At 40.4% G+C, this 22,598-nt stretch overlaps 1 protein-coding gene across 11 annotated transcripts in view; it reads left to right on the forward strand.

The window, feature by feature from the left end:
• Positions 1–22,598, forward strand: part of N4bp2 (NEDD4 binding protein 2) — a 176,681-nt gene that overhangs the window by 41,071 nt on the left and 113,012 nt on the right. For 7 of the 11 annotated variants that reach the window (XM_087187492.1, XM_087187482.1, XM_087187487.1 and 4 more), the window contains 2 exons: positions 16,146–16,206; positions 17,108–17,248. The exons of 3 other annotated variants lie outside the window; for them this stretch is intronic. The gene's annotated coding sequence lies outside the window, so the exon portion shown is untranslated. The remainder of the gene's footprint in view (positions 1–16,145; positions 16,207–17,107; positions 17,249–22,598) is intronic. One more of the 11 variants, XM_087187484.1, reaches the window with a different exon arrangement.

Raw genomic sequence — 22,598 nt, forward strand, 5'->3', positions numbered from 1 at the left:
GTACCCTGCACTTCTCTTTAGGTAACAAGGATTAGATTTGTAAGGCTTTATTCAAAGTTTGTCTTCTGGGGGCTGGGGATTTTGCTCAGTGGTGCCGATGCTGCCTTGCAAGCCCAAGGTCTTGAGTTCGATTCCCAGTACAAAAAAAAAGAAAAGAAAACAAAGTTTGTCTTCTGGGAGGACAGGGCATAGGAACCAGTTCTGTGTGGCTCACAATATCCCTCAATGTATGTTGATCAGTTCAAACTTGAAAGCTGCAAAAGTAGAAGGGCTTTCTTTGGAGTCTCAGAAATTGCAGTTTAAGAGCCACAAGTTCGAATAACTCTGATTCTGTGTTCTAGTGAAGGTCAGGGTAACAGGAGCCTATGTAGACAAGCAGTGCTGATTTATCACAAAGCAGTACAAATTCCTTGTAGGAAACTTCTATTAAACTGTCCATAAAACAAGATTATGTGGACCTCTCTCTCGGTTACCTGGTCATCCCTGTTGTCTACAGGCAAGGGGTGGAGGGACCAACATGTCCACTGCAGGCAGCCCCTGGAGACGTGCGTGAGTCCTGCTACTCAGTAGCCTCCTGACTCCTTCGCTGTTGCTTTCATCATCATTCTCTCATTTTCCTGCCTAGAGTGTAAAACAGGTGTGCCGCAGACATATTTTTCTCTTATTTAAATATAAATAGGTGTTTGATAGTAGAGGTTGAAAGGTTAAACTATTCAGCAAGTAATATGCAAGGCAAGGATAATTACTGGGGTGAAATGCTGCAGGAGAGCCAAGGACTGCTGTGAAGGGATTCGTCTCAGGTACAAGGAGGAATGTCTATTTAATAGGAGAAAGATCAAAGGATGGTGCCGAAACTGGAAGGTCAGCTAGTGGGTGAGAGTTAACAGAGCTCTATTATTGTCTCTTTTTCTCAAAGGTAAGAGGTGAAGGCACCTGAGATCAGGGAGGCAGAGGTGCTGGGACTGGAGACAGCGCAGGGCAGAGGAGATCTGTGAGGAGCGCGTGGACAGAGGGGAACCAGGAATTTCTGGGTGAAGTCAAAGCCCAGCGAAAGTGGAGACCACGAATCCATGGTGGGACCAGTCACATCAATCTGCCCAGTAGGATTTTCCTTCAGGTATGACAGGAGCACAAGTACAGACCATGTGAACAGTCGGATTGACCCAGGGCTGGAGTTTTTTCCAGACCAGTGTCATAAGACAATTGAACCGGTGAGTTCAAAACACTGTATTGACCAAAGGCGCTTAATAGGGTAAACCACAGAGACTTTTATTCAGCAGAATCGGATAAGAAATCTGCTTTTAAGTGAAAGTGGTCTGAGCAAGAGACAAATGACCTTTCGGGGTTTACCAGTGGGTGATAGAGGAAGAGTAAGGAGGTAAAAAGAAAAAGAAAGAAAGACAGAAACTAAAGATGTAACTGGTAGTAGAGTGTGTGCTTAATATGCATGATTCCTGGGTTCCAGCTCCATTATCTCCCGGCCCCAAAATAAAAGATTAAAAATAGTGAGGTTGGCCCAAGTTGAGGCCAGTGGGACATGACCACGAGGGGACACGGCAGGGAAGGCAGAAAGAGAAAGAACAGAGGAGTGGGGGAGCTAGAGGGAGAAAGAAGAGGAAGAGGAAGAGGGCAGAGGAGAAAGAGGAAGAACAGGAGGGGAGAGGTGTTTGGTCTGGTTTGTGGCAGCTTTCCATTCCTGGTCACAGAGATTTTCCTGTATTTGTACAGTGAATTTTATTTTGTGGCTGAAGGGAATTGCATTGGTTTTTGTTTTGAATAGTTTTAGCTAAGAAAAGAAAATTTAATATAGGCTCTTGTATTTCTCAACTTGTGGTTGGGCTTTTTTTTTTCTTTTTCTTTTTTTGCCTTGTTTTGGGAGATAGAGCCAAAGTCGATCAGTCTTTCAGGCATTTGAAGTCATCTGACAGCCTCATTGCATAAGGCTCAGAGATCTGGCTTTAAAGCCTCTTTGTGCTTGGGTCACTATCAGGATTTCCAAGAATTCTGGTCTCTTTACTTCACTGACCCTGTTTGAAGCATCCAGGACTTTGTACTGGGAGCTGCTGTAGTAGAAGGGTAACTCCTTTGATTGGCTAAGGCGCCTGTTCTAAGAAAGACAAGTACAAGCTCCCTGTTTTTAATAACCTCTAGATATGTTCCCACTTGTTTCCTATTATGCAGTGAGTCAGGTTGCTCTTAAGGTAGGTCACTGTGGCCCCATCATCCTTTTCATTCCAGGCTGTACACAACCCCTGGGAGTCACAGTGTCAATGGACAAACCAACAATTTTAGATTAGTGATTTTTGTTGTTGTTGTTGTTTTGAGACAGGGTCTCACTATGTAGCCCAGGCTGGCCTCAAACTCGAAGTCCTCCTGCCTCAGCCTTCTAGGTCCTGGGATTACAGGTGTGCATCACCATGCCCGGTTTAGCTTAGTGTTTTTTTTTGTTTGTTTGTTTTGTGGTACTGGGGATCAAACTTGGGTCCTTGCACTTGTGAGGGAGGCGGTGGAACCACTGAGCTAAATCCCCGGCCTAGCTTAGTGATTTTAATTGATTTTATAGTCCATTCTGGAATGAGGCAACAGTTTATTCCTCCTCCCTCTCCTGTTCTTTCCTTCTCTCCTTCCTTCCCTCCCTTTCTTCCTTGGAGGATATGAGTCTTATTTTACAGTGTAAAATCTTACCTCCGTGAGGATATTAATTTACTTTTGGGATTTTTCTTCTGCCTGTGTTGTCTCTGCCTCCTCTGAGTTCTTTTTCCTCCTTCAGTTTATTTGTTTTGGTCTCTGTCTTTACCGTTGGAAGGTTTCCTCCAAGGTCTGCTGATCTTTGCATGCTTGTTCACATTTTTAACCGCATCGCTGACAATCTGATTGGAAGCTCAGTGTGAGTGGGCAGGGCTTGTCAGCTTGTGGATTTATTTTTAGATTGATGAAGTAGTGAGCCAGCTTTTGTGTGTGGGAGGGTGTGTGTTCCCCCAAATGTCAGTGTGTGCAGGCGTTTTCTCCGCGGGAATGTAGTTATCTGGAGAAAGTGTATCCAGCCTCCTGCCTGCGAGGTGTAAACTGGGCGGTAGCCCTGGGTGAAGAAGGCAGTGAGGAATCTCCCAGCGCTGTGTGTGGACTTGAGCTGAAGCCACACCCCTGCTCTCTTCCTGCCTGTGCACCCCACCCCCATTGAGGTCCTCAGATTGTTCGTTCCCGGAAAACGGGAGGCAGGGAGGGCTGGTGCTTGACTGACGGGGTGGGGGCCTTAGGGCTGCTGCTGAAGTCTTCAGATAGCCTCCATATTCTCAGGGTCTTGTGCCTACCACTATCTTCCAGCATGTGGGGCTTCTGGGCTGGGTTTTATTGGGGTGCTTAGCGCTTACAAAGCTTAGCGCTGCTCTGCTCTAATTTAGTTACCATTCCTCCAACTGGTTGGGTTTCATTTTTTTTTTTTTTTTTTTTTTTTTTTGGTACCGGGGATCGAACTCTGGACCTTATGCTTGTGAGGCAGGCGACAGAACCACTGAGCTAAATCCCTGGCCCCCTGGTTGGTTTTCATATGTTGTTGCTCTAGGGGTGTTACTGGGTTCTGGGGTCATGTGGGCTCTTCCCAGGTTCTTGTCGTCCTGAAGAAAGAATTGGACAACACACACAAAAAAGGTAGCAAGGTTTTACATTTATTAAGGGAAAAGAAGTACGCTCTGCATTGTGAGAGCGGACCACTGAGAAAGCTCACTGCAGCCCATGTCTTTAGTGCTGGCTTCCGGCTGACATCAGATCTAGGACATCCTATCAAAAACCTGCTTGAGGACTGGGGATTTAGCTCAGTTGGTGCAGTGCCTGCCTCACAAGCACAAGGTCCTGAGTCTGATCCCTGGTGCCAAACAAACAAACAAACCAACATAAAAAACTTGCTTGATTTCCAACCAGGGGAAGTGAAGATAGCACTTTCTGGTTTGTTTTAGGTGCAGGGCTTGGGAACTGTTTTTCTGTGCATGTGTTCTGGATCTCTGCTATTGACAGGTCAGTTCACTTGCCCAGGCAGCTGGCCACACCCTAATCTCCTGCCTCACAGGTACAGATGTTCCTAGTTTTATGGAAGATAGGCTTTGGTTTTTTTTTGGGGGGGGGTTGGTACCAGGAATTGAACTCAGGACTTTGTGCTTGCCAGGCAGGTGCGGTGCCACTGAGCTAAATCATTTGTGTTCCTATTACTTTTTCTGATTGTGTTTTGGAGGCAATGTTCAGAGAAAAGATTAGAAAAGGACAATGCTGGAAATTGTAACACTGACATTCTAGAATTTCTAGTGATCATCACTATCCAAGTTAATTAATTAATTTAGTAATACTGGGGATTGAACCCAGAGCCTTTGCTCTGAGCTATGCCCCCAGACCTTTTTAAATTTTGTGGCAGGGTCTCACTAAATTGCTAAATTGCCCAGGCTGGTCTTGAACTTGCAATCCTCCTATTTTAGCCTCCCAGAGTGCTAAGATTCTAGGTGTGTGTTACCATGCCTGGAAAAATTTATTTCTTAAAAAAAGAGTGTAAGAACCATAGGTGTGCATGGGTGTAATCTCAGCACTCAAGAGGGTGAGGCAGGAGGATTGCAGCAAGTTTGAGGCCACCCTAGGCTACCTAGTGAGTGTAACGCCAGCCTGAACCTCATAGTAAGACACAGTCTCACACTCCCCCCAAAAAAAGAGAATTAAAAAGAGTACAAGAGAGTCCAAAAAAGCAGTTCTGTCAGCTTGTATTTGGCTTGGGGGCAGTGCCAAAGAGAGCTGTGCCTAGTCATATTAGAGCCTGAGGGAAAGGAAAGGTTAATACTAATTAGATCTTTAAAATTTTGGAGCTGGGTGTGGTGGTGCATGCCTGTAATCCCAACACTCCTGGAGGTAGAGGTAGGAAGATAGCTGCAAATTCAAGGCCAGCCTGGAATACGTAGTAAGACCCTGGCTCAAAAAAAATCAAAACAAAAAAACCTCCCTCCCCCCATTAAGTTTATTGGTACATTTTCGGTATAAAATACAGTTATATTCATCATTGGGATCTTGTACCATTACATGAATCTCTTGGTTCTTATATTTTTCCCCTTCCCTTGCCCTCCCTTCACCCCCTCCATCCTTCCCTATTTGCAAAGACCTTGTTTCCATTTTTTTTCTCTTCTTATATTTTTTCCTTTCTCTTTTTTCCCTTCCCCTACCCCTCCCAATTCCCCTGCTCTTTTAGACCTTTTCTTCCTGTTATACAATATCAGTTATACATTTTTAAAATTACAATATCAAGATCTAGGAGACATTACCACAGATTTTTACAGAATTTAAAAGGATATAGAAAGCATATTACAAAAATCTTTTTTGAAATAAATTCAACAACTTCTAAGAAGTAACTTGAAGACAAATTAATGAAACTAACTCTGGAGGAAATATAAAATTTGAATAGCACCTATTAAAGAAAGTATATTCCTAGCTTGAAAACCTACCTATATGACAACAGAAGGCTCATAAACATTTTAATTGATAAATTATATCAAACAATTAAAGCAGAAAAAAAAAGGAACACTTCTCCCCTCATTTTAGGAATTCAACATTGTGCTAATCCTAAAACTGGATAAAGATAATAGAAGAAAAAAGTATGAATATAGATAGAAATTTGTTTAACAAAACAAACTATTGGAAGTCAGATCTGGCAGGATGTAGAAAGTGGTTTTGTTATAGGGATGGCAGTGTTGGTTCAGCATTGGAAGATCCACCCCCAAAAGTCATCATTTTAACAGAGGAAAGAAAAAAGTCATATGATCCTGTCACTAGTTGGAGAAAAAGTATTGGACTAAATTCTACAGCTGTTCATGGTACAAGCTATCAGGAGACTAGAAGTAGAACAGAACCTTCTCAGCAGATTAAAGACATGTACTCCATACTTCCAGCGAGAATGCCTTATATAAATGGAGAAGATACAATGCTTTCTCCTTAAGGTGAGGAACAAGGGCAGATATGCTTACTCTTTATCTGTCCATTAAACTTTGAAACCTAGTCCCCACCAAAATAGTCTGGCAATAAAATGACACAATTAGGATAGGATTAGCAAGGTAGAAGCAAAATCTTTATATGTAGATGAAATGATCATCTACAGAGAAAATACTAAGAAATCTCTAGGAGTCCCTAGAACTTATACTTGAATTTACCAGGATTAGAAAACACAAGGTATATATAAAAATTCAGGTCTGTGTATACTTGCTATAAATGAAGAACTGGATATTGAAATTTAAAAGTTATGTAGGAGTACAAAGGACCTAGAAAACCTTTTTTTTTTTTTTTAAAAAAAAAACAGTGTTGGAAGACATTTAGTACCTAATTTTAAGACTTCTTCTAAAGCTACAGTAATCAAGGCGTGTTGGTGTGAGGAAAGACATATAGATCATTGGAATAAAACAGAGAATCTAGAAATAGAACCACACATATACGGTCCACTGAGTTTTGAAAGATTATTTAACATTAGCATTTTATAGAATATAAATTCAAGAGCCGAGGAAGAGATAGTGTTTTCAGCAAATGACACTAGAACACCTGTTATCTGTATATAAAAAATTAACCTCAACCCTTTTTTTCCATACATGAAAATAACTTGAAGGGATCTATGAACCTAAATAAGAAAGCCTAAAAGTGTAAAACTTTAAGAAGAAATTATAAGGGAAAATATTTATGAATTCAGGGTAGGCAAGAACTACCTAGGATACAAAAAACATGATGTATAAAAGAAAAAATTGATAAATGAGATTCCATCAAAATTTAGAACTTTAAATGGCATCATTAAAATGAAAAGTAGTCCTTAAACAGACCATATTTACAATGCATATAACCTATAACCAGAATATATAAAGAACTCTTAGAGCTCATTAATAGACAACCCAATTAAAATGTAGACATAAGAAGATGATAAATAGCCAGTATAGCACAAGGAATGGTGTGCAACTCTAGAATCAGAAAAATACTAATCAGTACAATAATAAGATTGAATTATACACTCATTAGGGAGATGAAGTTAAAAGTTTTAAAAGCTTTGTCATGACTTTTTCTTGTTGTTGGATTCTCCCCCTTTGCATTTAATTTGTCATGCCCAATGGATTCATTCTGCTGGGTTTCCTGGGGTTGTGATCCTCATTGTCTTTTCCTAGGGTATTGTCTAAAATTTTTTGGAGTGCCGGTTTGGTATTCATGAAGTTCTTGAGGTGCTCTTTGTCATGAAAGTATCTTATTTCTCCATCAATTTTGAAAGATAGCTTTGCAGGGTACATCAATCTGGGTTGGAGGCTGTTTTCCTTTAGGGCTTGAAATACATCACTCCAAGGTCTTCTTACCTTGAGGGTTTGCATTGAGAAGTCTGCTGTGATTCTGATGGGCTTTCCTTTGTATGTGATTTGTTTCTTTTCTCTCACTGCTTGTAGAATTTTGTTTTTCTGTTGGATTTCTGGAATCCTAACTATTATATGCCTATGTGTAGATGTTTTTTGATTAAGGCTGGCTGGAGTCCTATATGCCTCACTTATCTATATGTCAAGTTCTTTTCCCCTCCTTGGGAAGTTTTCTGCCATCACTTCTGTGAAGAGTTTTTTTAATGTCATCTGCACTCTCTCCTCTTTCTTCATTGACTCCAAACAGTCTTATGTTATTCTTCTTGGCATCGTCTAGCAGCTGCTGGATTGATTTCTTGTGTTCCCTTACAATTTTAAAGCGAATTTTCTTTTCCTCCTCACTAATTGCAATCTTATCTTCTGTATGTGAAATTCTATCCTCACATTGGTTCATTCTGCTGCGCAGACTTTCGATGGAGTTTTTAATCTCTTGGAAATCTGTTTGTATCTGTTTTATAGATTCCATTTGTTTCCTATGTTAGGATTCCATCATGTTCCTCAGATCCTTTATTTTTTTATCTGTGTCCTCTCTAGATTTATTAATCATGTCTTGCACCATGAACAAAATCTTTGCTGTTATCTGAGTAATTATTTCTGATTTCATTTTTCCCAGATCCACTTTTGTTGCCATTCAGAGAGTCCAGGTGGTTGAGTATTGGATTGTTCCATCTCGTTTCCCTTTGGGGTTGCTGTAGGTGATCTGGAACTCTGTTTTTGAGGCTTGCTCATGTGTTTTCTCATTTCCACGGGGTGGGGGGTGTGCTTCTGGTGCCCACGCAGCTCACCTTCCCTAGGGAGCTTCCTTCCGAGTGCTGGGACAGGCTCACCTTTTCTGCCCTAGGAACCTGGGATGGCAGCAGGGGAGCTTCTTTCTGGGTGCTGGGACCGGCTGAGCTTCTCTGCTCTAGGAGCCTGGGATGGAGGCAGGACCTTCCTTCTGGGTTCTGGGACCAGCTGAGCTTCTCTGTCCGTGGTCTGGTGGTCTGGTGGTCTGGTGTCCTCTGCGTCTTTGTAATGTGGAACCAGGTGGCTGCCTGTCTGCAGCAGGCTCCTTTTTTTGTTTATTAAGAGTAGAGACTTTTTTTTTTTTTTTTTTTTGGCGCTGGGGATTGGACTCAGTACCTTGTGCTTGCAAGGCAGGCTGTAGAACCACTGAGCTAAATCCCTGGCCCCTATTAAGGGGTTTTTACATTATTTCTGATTCTTTAAAACATTATTTCTGATTTTTAAAAATATTGCACTAAAGTATGATTTATCTAAAGTGTTTTAGATCCTTTTACAGTCAGGTGACTTGCTTTACCCTAATTCAGGTCCTGGGACACTTTCTTTGTCAGATAATCAGACATCTTGCAAGCTGCTGCAGCTAAACATTCCATCCAATAGGCAGCTTGTTTGCTACATCTGTTTCAGCTTCCAGACAAATCCCAGAGCCACCCTTTCAACCCGTTTGTCTTCATCAGACCTCCTATGTAGCTAATGAGGAATCTTCAACTCTTTCTCGCCAGGGTCGATCTCTCTAGGAGATGAAGGACTGGGTCAAAGTGAGTTCCTACCAGTGTCATCGAGACACCACATCATTATTCATAATTGACATAAAATACATGATGCTGCTAGTTCCATACTCTTCCTACTAAGGTAAAGTGACAGCAACAGAATCAGAAGTATATCCGCTAGATTTTTCTGGTGTTGATGTTTTTTGTTAAAAACTTTGAGAGGAGGGCCGGGGATTTAGCTCAGTGGTTCTGCTGCCTGCCTCACAAGAGAAAGGACCCGAGTTTAATCTTCAATCCCCGGTACCAAAAAAAAAAAAAACCTTTGAGAGGAAGTAAAACTTCTTTGAGTAGTTGAACAACCATTACTAGTACACACGCACGTCAAAGAAGAATCCTTCAGGGCCAACTGGGAGACTTTTTTTTGGCTAAGTGGGGTATGGAGGGCAAAGTTGTTTTAGCTGCTGGGGAGCAGGATGATGCAATGCAAGCAAATTTGTTTTATTCTTTTGAATTCTTGCTTTTAGTAGCTGTGGTGGGTTAGGGATGCTTTTCGGCCTTTGTCCATCGCCATAGTGAAGAGCAGCCATGTGGAGGAGTTCTTAGTTCTCATTTGTTCACAGGAAATCTTACTCTTGGGATGCTCCATTCAGAGCCCATAGAGGCACCATACCATGACTGAATAAAGACAGACCTTATTTGAATCTCACAGCCATAGGGAAGATCTAAAGCAATATCCATTACAGTCTCAAACTGTAGTATGGACCAGAGTTGGTTCTTGAACTGTTGTGCACCCAGTTTGTGTATTAATTTTGTATTCTGGTTGAGTGTGGTGGTGCGCACCTGTAATCTCAGCACTTAGGAGACTGAGGCAGGAGGATTGCCATGAGTTCAAGGCCAGTCTGGGGTACATAGTGAGTACAAGGCCAGCCTGAACTACATAGCAAGACCCTGTCTCAAAACAAACAGAACAAAACAAATAATTTTGTATTCTGGTATGCTACTGAATTTGGTTATTAATTCTAGGAGTCTTAGGGCCGGGGATTTAGCTCAGTGGTTTCGCCCCCTGCTTGGCAAGCACAAGGTCCCGGGTTCGATCCCAGGTACCAAAAAAAAAAAAAAAAGAGTAATTCTAGGAGTCTTGGTGGAATTTTTTGGGTCTTCTGGGCAGAGAATCATGTCATCTATAAATAATGATAATTTAACTTCTTCCTTTCCTGAAGATGTCCCTTTTATTTTATTATTATTATTTTTTTGGTACCAGGGATCGAACTCGGGTCCTTGCGCCTGTGCAGCAGGCGTCGAAACCGCTGAGCTAAATCCCCAGCCCAGATGTCCCTTTTATTTTGTTCTTTTGCCAGATGGTTTTGGCTAATGTTTTGAGTACTGAGGCATGGAACTGCAGTGGTGATAGTAGACATCCCTGTCTTGTTCCTGATTTTAGAGGGAAAGCTTTTAGTTTTTCTGTATTTAATATGGCAGAATTTTGTCATAAATGGCTTGTATCATATTGATGTTGTTTGGGGTTTTTTTTGGTACTGGGGATAGAACTCTGGACCTTGCAGTTTCGAGGCAGGCGGCAAAACCACTGAGCTAAATCCCCAGCCCTGTATCAGATTGAGATAAGGTCCTTCTATACTGATTTTCTTCATTTTTTTTTTATCATGAATAGATATTGGATTTAATCAAAAGTTTTTTCATTATCTACTGAGATGATCATGCAATTTTGTCCTTGCTTCTCTTTATATGATGTATTACATTCATTGATTTGCATATGTTGGGGCCAGGGATTTAGCTCAATGATGCCACACCTGCCTGGCAAGCACAAAGTCCTGAGTTTGATTCCTGGTACCAAAAAAAAAAAAAAAGAACTGATTTGCATATGTTGGACCATCTCTGCTTCTCTGGAGTGAATCCTACTTGGTCAGGATATACGATTTTTTTTTTAATGTATGCTTTTTTTTTTGGTTTTGGGGATCAAACTCAGGACCTTGCGCTTGCAAGGCAGGTGTAGTGCCACTGAGCTAAATCCCCGGCCAGTTATATGATCTTTTTGATGATTTGTTGCATTTTGCATTGTTCATGATTTTTGCATGTATGTTTACTAAAGAGATTGGCCTGTAGTTCTCTTTTTTGGTTGGGTCCTTTTCTGTGTTGGAATCAGGGTAATACTAACTTCCAGGACTGACTTGAGGAATACTGCTTCCTTTTCAGTTTCATTAAAGAGTTTGAGGAGTATTGGCATTAGATCTTCCCTAAAGTGCTTGTAGAATGACAATGAATGCACTGGGTCCTGGGCTTTTCTTTACTGGAAAGTTTTTCTTATTACTACTTCAATTTTATTGCCTGTTATTGAATTATTCAGGGTTTTTGTATCATCTTGGGTTAGTTTTTGTAATTCATATTATCAAGGAATCTATTCATTTCTTCTGGATTTGCCAGTGTATTGGAATACAGGTTTTCAAAGTAGTTACTACTAATAATCTTCTGGATTTTGATGGCATTTGTTTTGATTTTACCTTTTTCATTTCTTTCTTTTTTTTTTTTTTGTGCTGGAGATGGAACTCGGAACCTTTCGCTTACAAGGCAGGCACCGGAACCACTGAGCTAAATCCCTGCCCTGCCTTTTTGATTTCTTTTCTTTTTTCTTTTTTTTGCCTTTTTCATTTCTAATTGCATTGATTTGGGTCTTTTCTTTCCCTTTCAAATAAAAACTATGATTGACAAACTTGTCTATTCTATTTTTTTTTTTCAAAGAACCAGCTCTTTGATTCACTGTATTTTTTTAGTCTCAATTTCCTTAATTTTCACTCTGATTTTTATAGTTTCCTTCCTTGTACTAGCTTTGAATTTAGATTGTTCTTATTTTCTAGGATCTTGAGATGCATTGTTAGGTTATTTATTTGGGCTTACTCTGTTTTTCTGATGTGGACATTCACAGCTATAGGCTTCCCTCTCAGGACTGCTTTCATTGTGTCCCATAGGTTCTGATATGTCATACTGACATTATCATTTGAGTCTAGAAACTGTCTAATTTCTTTCTTAATTTCTTCTGTGACCTATTGATTATTGAAGATAATATTGTTTAATTTCTATATGTTTACAGAATTTCTGTGGTTTATTTTGGCACTGATTCCTAGTTTCACTGCACTATGATAATTTTTTTTTTTTTGTACTGGGGATCAACTCAGGACCTTGTGCTTTCTAGGCAGCTTTTCTAGGTGCTTTTCTAGGTGATGGCACCACTGAGCTAAATCCCCGGCCCTACATGGGATAATTTTGATTCTTTTTGCAATTACTTAAGCGCGCTTTGTGGGCTAGCATTGTGGTTTATCTTGGAGAAAGTTCCATGTGCTGCTGAGAAGAATGTGTACTCTGTTGGTAGGTGGAACACTGTAGCTATCTATTAAGTCCATTTGTTCAAAGGTTTGATATTTCTTTGTTGATTTTTTCATCTAATTGATCTATCTATTTATATTGAGGTCCCCCACTGTAATTGTGTTGATGTTTATCTGATCTTTTGTGTCCAGTAGTGTTTGTTTTATGAAGCTGGGTGTGTTGGTGTTAGAGCACATATGTTTATAATTGTTATCTCCTCCTGCTGAACTGTACCCTTCACCAATATGTAGTGACTTTTTTGGCCTCTTTTGATGAGTTTCTGCTTGAAATCCACCTTGTCTGTAAATAGGATAATTATTCCTTCTTGTTTTTGCCGTTGCATAGAATATTGTTTTCTATCCTTTGATTTTTAGTCTATGAATTTCTTTTAGTCTGTGAATTTCTTTTTTTTCTACACAGCATATTGTTTGGAATTGTTTCTTGATCCATTTTGCTGATCTGTGTCTTTTGAATGGAGAATTGAGACCATTCGCATTGAGAGTTGTAACTGCAAGACTTACATTCTTTGCTAAGCTGGTCATTTATGTTTTGTATCATCTTGTTTAGCTCATCTAGTTTTTTATTAGTGATTTCTTTAAACTCACTGATTGTTTTGTTTATTAAATCCATTATCTATTTAGCTATATCTTCTTTGAGCTTGACAAGCATGCTATTGTTCTGTTTTTCAATCTCTACTTTTATCATTTTGAATAATTCAGCTGTGTGCCTTTTTATTTCCTCCCCATCAGTGTTCCAGGGATCAGCTTTGGAAGAGCTGCAAAATTTTGGAGGCATTTTTTTTACTAGTATCGGGGATCAAACTCAGGACCTTGTGCTTGCAAGGCAGGTGCAGTGCCACTGAGCTAAGTCCCCAGCCCTTGGAGGCATTTTGTTGCCTTGTCTTCTCATGGTTTATTGTTGTATATTTTTGTGTGTACTGAGGTTTGTGGGTGCTTATAATGGAAAGATTTTGTTGCTAGTATGCAGACCTTTTTATTTAGTGTCTGCTTTTCAGTGGTGCACTTGTGTTAGTTTGGCTAACTATAGGCCTTTACCTTTGTCCCAAGATCCAACTACCTCCATTGATTTGAGAGCTTGTATGGAGGTTCTAGCAGGAGAATGCAGTGACTCATATACCCTTGACTGAAGAAATGGTCCTCCTCTACCAGGGGTGTTTGTCTTCCTTGACAGAGTGCACAGCTTCAGGAGGGACGCACATGAAGCAGTAAGGGAGGAAGGGGACACCCGCCTAGCCAGCCGGATCAGCAAATCAACACTGGAAATCAATGGGGTGACAGATGTTGCAGCCCTCATGTTCTACTTGCATTAATTTGAAAGGGGAGGATGCAGTGTAATTAACCCAGCACCCAGTTCTCCAGGAAAGAACCACAGTATTGTTAATGCCACAATGGCAATATGGATATTGGGATACAGAGAAAACCAGTTAAGAGCAACAAATCTGCCACCTTGGCAAGAACAACTACATCAACAACAATAATGGTGTCAAAGACAAACTGGATATTGAGATACCACAAGAACCAATAATATGCCTCTTGTAATCACAGAAAAGAGATCTATAATTATAGTATAAATACTAGGACAAACTGGGTGTGGTGGCACACACCTGTAATCCCAGCACTTGGGAGACTGACGAAGGAGGATTGCCATGCATTCAAGGGCTGACTACATAGTGAGTCAAGGCCAGCCTGAACTACATAGTGAGCCCTGTTTAAGAAAAAAACAGGGCTGGGATTTAGCTCAGTGGCACTGTGGCTGCCTCATAATCCCAACCTCCTGAGTTCGAGCCCCAGTACCACAAATAAAAAAAAAAAGGAAAGGAAAAAAACCAAAACAAGAAAAAAAATTAAACACTAACATAAACCAAATATCAACATACAGTAGCTATTTACTAAATGCAACAACTATACCTTTGCTAACAATATAAAAGAATTCAACAGTGATAGCAGAGTTAACTAGCTAAAGGTTAATAAAGTTTAATGGTTATATTATTGAAGATATAGGAGATGAGGAATGGGAGAATGAACAAAGAAAAATTTGAAAACTTAAGTAATGGAAGATGAGAACAGAAAAGTGACATATAGAATCTTATTAAAGACTAAAAAGAAATTACCAGAATTAGATAAGGACAATGTAAAAGGAACAAAGAAGAAAAATAAGAAAAGAAAAAGAAAAAATTTAAACAGAAAAAAGAAAGGGAAAAGACACCCCCCAAAAAAAAACCAACAAAGAAAGAAAAAAAAATGAATCCATAAAACATGTTTTTCTTTCTTCTTTTGGAATGAGTGGTTTCTTTCAAGGATCTGCAGTTTTGAAATCCAGCAAATCACATTTTTTTCTGCCTAACTTTGTGGCCTATTCATTTGTGAGGTGTCCCCTTACTTCAGAGGCCTCTATGTCTATACATCCCAGGCTGTGGCAACTGTCCAAAATGAGGTGTGTCCTTGCTTACATTGGCAGATGAGGAACACAATCAGACCACTGACCTGTGCTGTATTGTAGGTAGAGGAGAGAGTTTCAAGCAGACTTCTGGACTTAATGCCAGTGCTTTCAGACCTAGCCACCTCCGAAAGCCACACACACTGGTCCTAGCTTTTCTCCACAAAGGGCTGGCCTTCCTGGCCTGAGGTTAATCTTCTCAGGTGGTGTCTTAGTTACTTTTCTTGCTGCTGGGACAAAATACCAGATACTCACAAGTTAAAGGAGGAAATGTTTATTATAGCTTAGTTTATAGAGGTTTCAGTCCATAGTTGGCTGGCTCCCAGGCAGGGCAGCACGGCAGAAGGGCATGGCAGAGGAGAAACAATCCATGGCAAGGTAGGCAGTAAGCAGCAAGCAGCAAGGAGTGAAGCAAGCTTCCCTTTCCCTTTTCTCTCATCTAGGCTACTGGATGAGTGGTGCTGTCCATACCCCAGGTGATGTCCATAACCAGGGTGAGCTTTCCTATTATCCACTCCCAGAACTATGCTAAAAAAAATCAGTGGACTGATTTAGTACTACACATCCTTATTCCCAGTATTACACACCCTAGGTCCAGCCGGCTCTGAAAAGTCTCACCTATGAACACACGAGGCTTTGGGAAAACATCTAGATACAAGCCATAACAGGAGTCTATGTCTAGTTCTCACCCTCTCTGCAATGGTCTCCTGTGGCTATTTTTCACTTAGTCACTGTGGGAGGATAACACTGGGAATCCTGAAGTGAAGTTATTTTGTAGTTGTCTTGTGGTACAGTGATTTTTTTTTTTGGTACCAGGAATCGAACTCAGGACTTCTCACTGGCCAGGCAAGTGCTGTGCCGCTGAGCTACATCCCCAGCCCTTGTGGCTCAGTCTTTTTTTTTTTTTTTTTTTTTGGTACCAGGGATTGAACTCGGGTTCTTGCACTTGTGAGGCAGGCAGTGGAAACACTGAGCTAAATCCCTGGCCCTGTGGCTCAGTCTTAAACAATCAGCCCCTTCCCAAAATGGAACCTGATTAAACACTATTTCCAGCAATATGGTGGGTGCTGTACTAGATTCCTACTCCAACTCTAGCCTGCTGTGTGGAATAAAACCCCATCTTATTTTTGTACTTTGCAATAGCTGTGGGCTTTTCTTAGGGCTAGCTCGGCCAGCCCAGATTGTTTGTTTTGGAGCCACTGACCCTGGGGGCTTACCTGTGTCTGCACAGTCAGGTTCCCCTCTCTGGGAGCCAGGGTGAGCTTTCCAGAAGGTTTTGTTGGTTTCTCAGTGTTATGCTCTTTCTCTAGCTTCTCCATAGTTTCTAATTTTCCTGTTAGCTCCCTTCCAATTCCTAGATATCAACTCCTTTTTTTTTTTTTTTTTCCTCTTCACCAAGTTGTTATTTTCTGGATTTCAGGTCCCAGAGAGGCTGTATTTTGCTGCTGATCACTACCTTGGCATTTAAAAATCTCCCAAGAGTGAGTTATTCTAAAACAGATGCTCCCCTTGCTCTGGTTTCCTGTCTCACTATATGATTGCTTCCTTTCACATGTGCTCCCTTCGTGATGCCATCTGTCATGATGTGATGCAGTCAGGGGGCCCTTGCAAGTGCTGTTGCCATGCTGTTTAGACGTTCATATTCCTATGCTATGAGTTGAGTAAATCTCTTTGCATATTGCTCAGCCTCAGGTATTTTGGAAAATGGACCAAGGGAAATGAGATGTTTTTTTCCCATAAATAGAAACTAAATTACTAAAATTAACAGGTCAATAAGTGATCTAGCTCCTGCTAATTTTCCCAGAGTTATCACTCACCAGCTTCTTTTCAGTCACCAGCCCTCTCCTTTCACTTTAATTCTAGCCATGCTAAACTTTTTTTGTCATTTCTGTATGTGTGTGTTGGCTTTAAAATGTTTATCTCCTTGAATTTCCTCACCATTCATTCTTTCATTTATTCATTCATCAAACTATCCTCCAATTTTAAAAAATGGCTTATTAAGACACACATGCCATCCCACACCTGTAATTATAGCACATGGGAGGCTGAGGTAGTAGGATCACTGTGAATTCGAGAACAGCTTGGGCTATATAGTGAGTTCAAGGCCAGCCTGGACTACATATCGAGCCCAGTGTCAAAACACACCATCCTTCCCCAAAAAAGAAAGAGTAAAAGAAACAAATACTTAACATCTCACAGTTTCTATGAATCAGGACTTTGGAAATCACTTAATTGGGTGATTCGGCTTTTGGACCTCTCAGGAGATTGCCATTAAGATAATAGCTAGGGCTGAAGTCCTCTGGATGCTTGTCAAAGTTTGCCTGGGGGATCTGCTTCCAAGATGGCTTTCATTTGTTCTTTACAACGTGGTTCTCCCCCTAGAGGTACTTGAGAGCCCTTGAGATATGCAAGCTCCCTCAAGAGCGAGTGATCCAAGACAGAGCAAATCCTGCATCATCAGGCTCACCGCACCAGAAGCTGGTCACTGAGGCTTCATCTTTTTTGAGAGGAGAGCATCAGATGGTTTGTAAACATATTTTATTCTTTCTTTTTTTTTTCTTTCTGGTAATGGGGGTGGAACTCAGGACTTTGTGTTTGCCAGGCAGGTGCAGTGCCACTGAGCTAAATCCCCAGCCCTTGAAAACATATTTTAAAGCCAACACACACATACAGAAATGACGAAAAAAGTTTAGCATGGCTAGAATTAGAGTGAAAGGAGGTGAGGGTGACTGAAGAGAAGCTGGTGAGTGATAACTCTGGGAAAATTAGCAGGAGCTAGATCACTTATTGACCTGTTAATTTTAGTAATTTGGTTTCTATTTAAGGGCAAAGAGATTTTTTTTTTCTTTTTTCTTTTTTTGGTCTGTTGAGACAGGATCTTGCTATGTAGTCCAGGCTGGCCTTGAGAATTTACAACCTTCTTTTTTTGGGGGGGGGGGATGTACTGGGGATTGAACTCAGGACCTTGAGATTGAGAGGCAGGCATGGCACCATTGAGCTAAATCCCCCTCCCAAATTTAAAACCTTCTTGCCTCAGCCTCCTGAGTGCTGGGATTATAGGTATGCACCACCTGGATTCTTTCTTTTCTTTTCTTTTCTTTTTTTTTTTTGAGATAGGGTTTCACTATGTAGGTCAGGCTGGCCTTGCACTCCCTGTGTAGCCCAGGCTGGCCTCTAACTCAAAACGATTCTCCTGCCTCAGCCTCCCAAGAGCTGGGATTACAGGTGTTCATCACTATACCTGGGTTCCTTTTTTTAAAAACAGCTTTATTGGCCGGGGATTTAGCTCAGTGGTTCCGGCGCCTGCCTTGAAAGCGCAAGGTCCCGAGTTTGATCCCTGGTACCAAAAAAACCAAACAAACAAAAACCCCCCAAAACCCCAGCTTTATTGTAATATAATTTGTGAACCATACAATTCAGCCATTTGAAGTGTTCAATTTAGGCTGGGAGTATAGCTCAGTGATATCATTTGTCTAGCACTGACAAAGCTCTGAGTTTGATTCACTGTGCTCAAAAAGCAAAAGGATTAATTCAATGGCTTTTAATATATTTGCAGAACCATACATCTATAACACAATCAAATTTTGAATATTTTCATTATCCTCATTATCCCTTAGTTATCTCTGCTTCTCCTTCCCCTATCCCTGGACAACAGTTAATCTACTTCTGCCTATATAGTTGTGTATTCCAGGCCTTTCATATAAATGAAGACTTAGAATATGTAGCGTTCTTTTTTTTTTTGGTACCGGAGATCGAACTCAGGGCCTTCTGGCAAGGCAGGTGGCAGAACCACTGAGCTAAATCCCTGGCCCAAGACTTCTTTGATTTAGCATCATTTTGTTTGTTTTGTTTTGTTTGAGACAGGGTCTCACTATATAGCCCAGGTTGGCCTCTAATTTGGGGTGATCCTCCTGCCTCGGCCTCTCTAGTGATAGGATTACAGACATGTACCATTGTACCTGAACTTACTTAGCATAATATTTTCAAGGTTTATCCATATTCCAGCATTTATCACTGCCTCATTTTTCTTTATGACTGAACAATATTCCATTAACTAGATATACCACATTTTATCTATCCAGTGGGGAGGAAAGTCTTTTCCTCTACTGTCTTATGTTCAGGGCTTGGGGATGGGGGTTGTGAATTAAACTGACAAGAGAGAGATTAACAGGGGAAGAGGCATACAGATTTATTAATTTTTATTTATTTATTTATTTTTTGTACTGGGGATCTAACTCAGGTCCTTCCTTGGCTTTTGAGGCAGGCGGTGGAACCACTGAGCTAAATCCCCAGCCCCTATCATTTATGTTTTTAAAAAATTTATTAATTTTTAATAAATTACATGGATGGGGCATCACAGAGAGAAGTGAACATCTAAAGGAGTGGTGAGATTTGAGAGTTTATATCTCAGTTCAGAAAAGGTAGGTTGAGAAAAAAGGTGAGTAAATTAATTTATTTTTTATATTTATTTATTTGGAGTTCTGGGCATTGAATTTAGAGCCTTTGTACTGAGCTACATTTCCAGTCTCTTTTAATTTTTACCAGTTTTTAATTTCATTTTTATTAATACATGTTTGCAGTACAGAATGATTACATTCACCATGGCCCTTTTTATTTTTTATTTTGAGAAAGGGTCTTGCTAAGTCCCTAAATTGCTAAGTTGCCTGGTGTCTTAGTTATTTTCTTGTTGCTGAGACACAATACCTGACATCCACAACTTACAGGAGAAAAGGTGTATTGTGGCTCTGGTTTGTAGAAGTTGCAGTCAATAGTCAGGTGGCTTCAAGGCAGGGATGCAGGCAGAGGAGGAGCTCAAGGGCCTGGCCTCCAGAGAGAGTGCAGGTAGGGGAAGAGAAAAACCCTTCCAGTCACACCCCCAGCGGCCCTCTTTTAACGAGATCCCGCCTCCTAACAAGCCAGCTATAAGTTCATCAGTGGACTACTCCATGGACTAAACACATGAGGCTTTGGGGGGCTTTTTTTTTTTTTTTTTTGAGACAGGGTTTCGCTATGTAGTTTCCCTGAACTCACTATGTAGCCCAGTCTAGGCTCGAACTCACAGTGATTGTCCTGCCTCAGCCTCCCAAGTGCTGGGATTACAAGTATGAGCCACCAGGCTCAGCTGGGGGGACATTTTAGATCTAAACCATAACATTCAATTTGGGCTCGAACTTGCGATGCTCCTGTCTCAGCCTCCCAGAGTGCTTGGATTACACACATGTACCACCACATCTGGCTGCAAATGAATTTTAGAAATGATAAATAGGCCCTTAGGAAAAAGATATGATAGTTTGTGACAATATTTGGATGTGTTACAGGCCCTGCAAAGAGATCAGAGCTACTCCTGGACAGGACATTTATGATAATTAAGTTCCTTTGGGAATCTCTGCTTTTAGGCAGATAAATTTCAGGAATGCAAATGCCTTCAGACCAAAAATTCTTTTGTCAAAGTAGCATATTTTGTAATGGCATATTCTGATATCTTTCATATCTATTCATCAGCTGGTAGACATTTGGATTGCCTCTTCTTATTGGCTAGTATTAATAACGTTGCTGTAGACATTCATGTTTGGACATGTTTTCCTTTCTCTTAGATGTATATGTAAGAGAGGAATTGCTAGGTCATATGGCAACTCTATGCTTAACTTTTTTTTTGGTACCAGGGATCGAACTCAGGACCTTGTGCCTGCTGTGCCACTGAGCTAAATCCCCGGCCCTCTATGCTTAATTTTTTGAAGAACTGCAAAATTGTTTTCCAATTGGCTGCACCATTTAAAATTTCTGCTTAGCAGTGTATGAAGGTTTGTTTCCCATCCTTCCTTCCCCCTTCCTTCTTTCCTATCCCTTTCCTTCCCTTTCCTTTTCTTTCTTTCAAGTTTCATGCACAGTGCTGGGGACTGAACCAAGGGCCCTGTGCATGCTGGGCAAGCTCTACCATTGAGCTACATCCCAACTCAAAGGTTCCAGTTTCTTCACATCCTTGCCAACTCTTCTTATTGTCCACATTTATATTATAGCCATCTACTTGGTGTGACATAGTATCTTATTGTTCTTAAATTTGTTTCATTTACTATTATTATTATTATTATTTTGATACTGGGGATCGAACTCTGGACCTTGTGCTTGTGAGGCAGGCGGCGGAACCACTGAGCTAAATCCTCGGCCCCTATCATTTATGTTTTTTAATTTAAAAAATTTTTATTAGTATGTTTTGGTGAGCACATCATGATTGCATTCATGATGGGCAGTTAGCACATGTACATAACACATCTTAATTCTTTTTACTTCCCCTTTCCTTTCCTCCCTTTCCACTTGTTTCCTTTCTTTCCCATTTCTTTTTTTTTTTTTTTTGGTACCGGGGATCAAACTCAGGTCCTTGCGCTTGTGCAGCAGGCGATGAAATCACTGAGCTAAATCCCCAGCCCTCTTTTCTCTTTTTTTTAATGCTTTTTTTTTTTTGGTACCAGGGATTGAACTCAGGATCTTGAGCTTGCAAGGCAGGCGGTGGAACCACTGAGTTAAATCCCCGACCCTTTTTTCTTTCTTTTTTTTTTTTTGATTAAGTTTATTGATACATTTTAGGTATACAGTACAGTTACATTCATCATTGGGATCTTGTACCTTTACATGATCTATCTTGGTCCTTATTTTTCCCCCTTCCCCTGCCCACCCTTCCCTATTTACAAAGACTTTGTTTCCATTTTTTCCTTTTCTCATGTTTTTTAGTTTTCCCTTCTTTCCTTTCTCCTACCCCTCCCACTTCTCCTATTCCTTTAGACCTTTTCTTCCTATTTCACATTATTTACTATACATTTCGATCCTTATTTACACTTTTAGTTTTTTACACCAGAGAAACTGTTCGGTATTTACATGTTTGTCCTATTTATTTCACTTACGAGTATGGCCTCAATATGCAACCATTTAGCTATAAATGTCTCTAGTTTCTCATTCTTTATGGCTAAGTAGTATTCCATTTTATTAAAAAAATCACATCTTCTTAATCCAGTCTCCAGTTGAGTGGCAATTGGGCTGTTTCCAAGTTTTAGCTATTATAAACTGTGCCGCTATAAACCTGGGTGCATATATATTGCTGTGGTATGATGCTTTTAATTCTTTTGGGAGGATACCCAGCAGGGGAATAGCTGGGTCAAATGGGATTTCTAATCTTAGTTGTTTGAGGTATCTCCACACTGAATTCCACAGTGGTTGCACCAGTCTGCAGTCCCACCAATAATGGAGAAGGGTTCCTTTCTTGCCACAACCCTGCCAGCATTTGTTATTGGTTGATAGCAGCCATTCTTTCTGGGGTGAGGTGGAACCTCAGTTGTTTTCATCTGCATCTCTCGAATGACCAGTGATGTTGAACATTTTTTCATATGTATATTTCCTGCTTTTACTTCTTTGTCTGAGAAATGTCTGTTCATTTCAGATGCCCACTTTTGGATTGGGTCTTTATATTTGGAAGGTCTGATTTTTTTTTAGTTCTTTATATATTCTAAATAGTAGACTTTTGTCTGAGGAACAGCTGGTAAATTTTTTTTTTCCCACATTGTAGTTTGTCTCTTAGCTCTGTTGCAGAGCTAAGGTTTCTCTGCAGTTTTCTCTTGCCGTGCAGAAGCTTTTTAATAAGATGAGAACCCACTTGTTGATTCTTTGTGCTAGTTCCTGTGCTACTGAGGGTTTGTTCTTAAAGTCTTTTCCTATGCCAAGGTCTTCAAGAGTTCTACCAAAAAAAAAAAAAAAAAGTTCTACCTAACTGATCTTCCAGCAAGTTTAGTGTTTCTGTTTTAATATTTAGATCTTTAATCCACTTTGAATTTAGTTTAGTGCATGGTGAAAGATAGGGGTCTAGTTTTAATTTTTGGCAGGTTAA

This window comes from Heterocephalus glaber, unplaced genomic scaffold, assembly GCF_053883595.1.
Source record: "Heterocephalus glaber isolate CG9 unplaced genomic scaffold, H.glaber_assembly_v1.0 deba00001509, whole genome shotgun sequence".
Lineage (NCBI taxonomy): Eukaryota > Metazoa > Chordata > Mammalia > Rodentia > Bathyergidae > Heterocephalus > Heterocephalus glaber.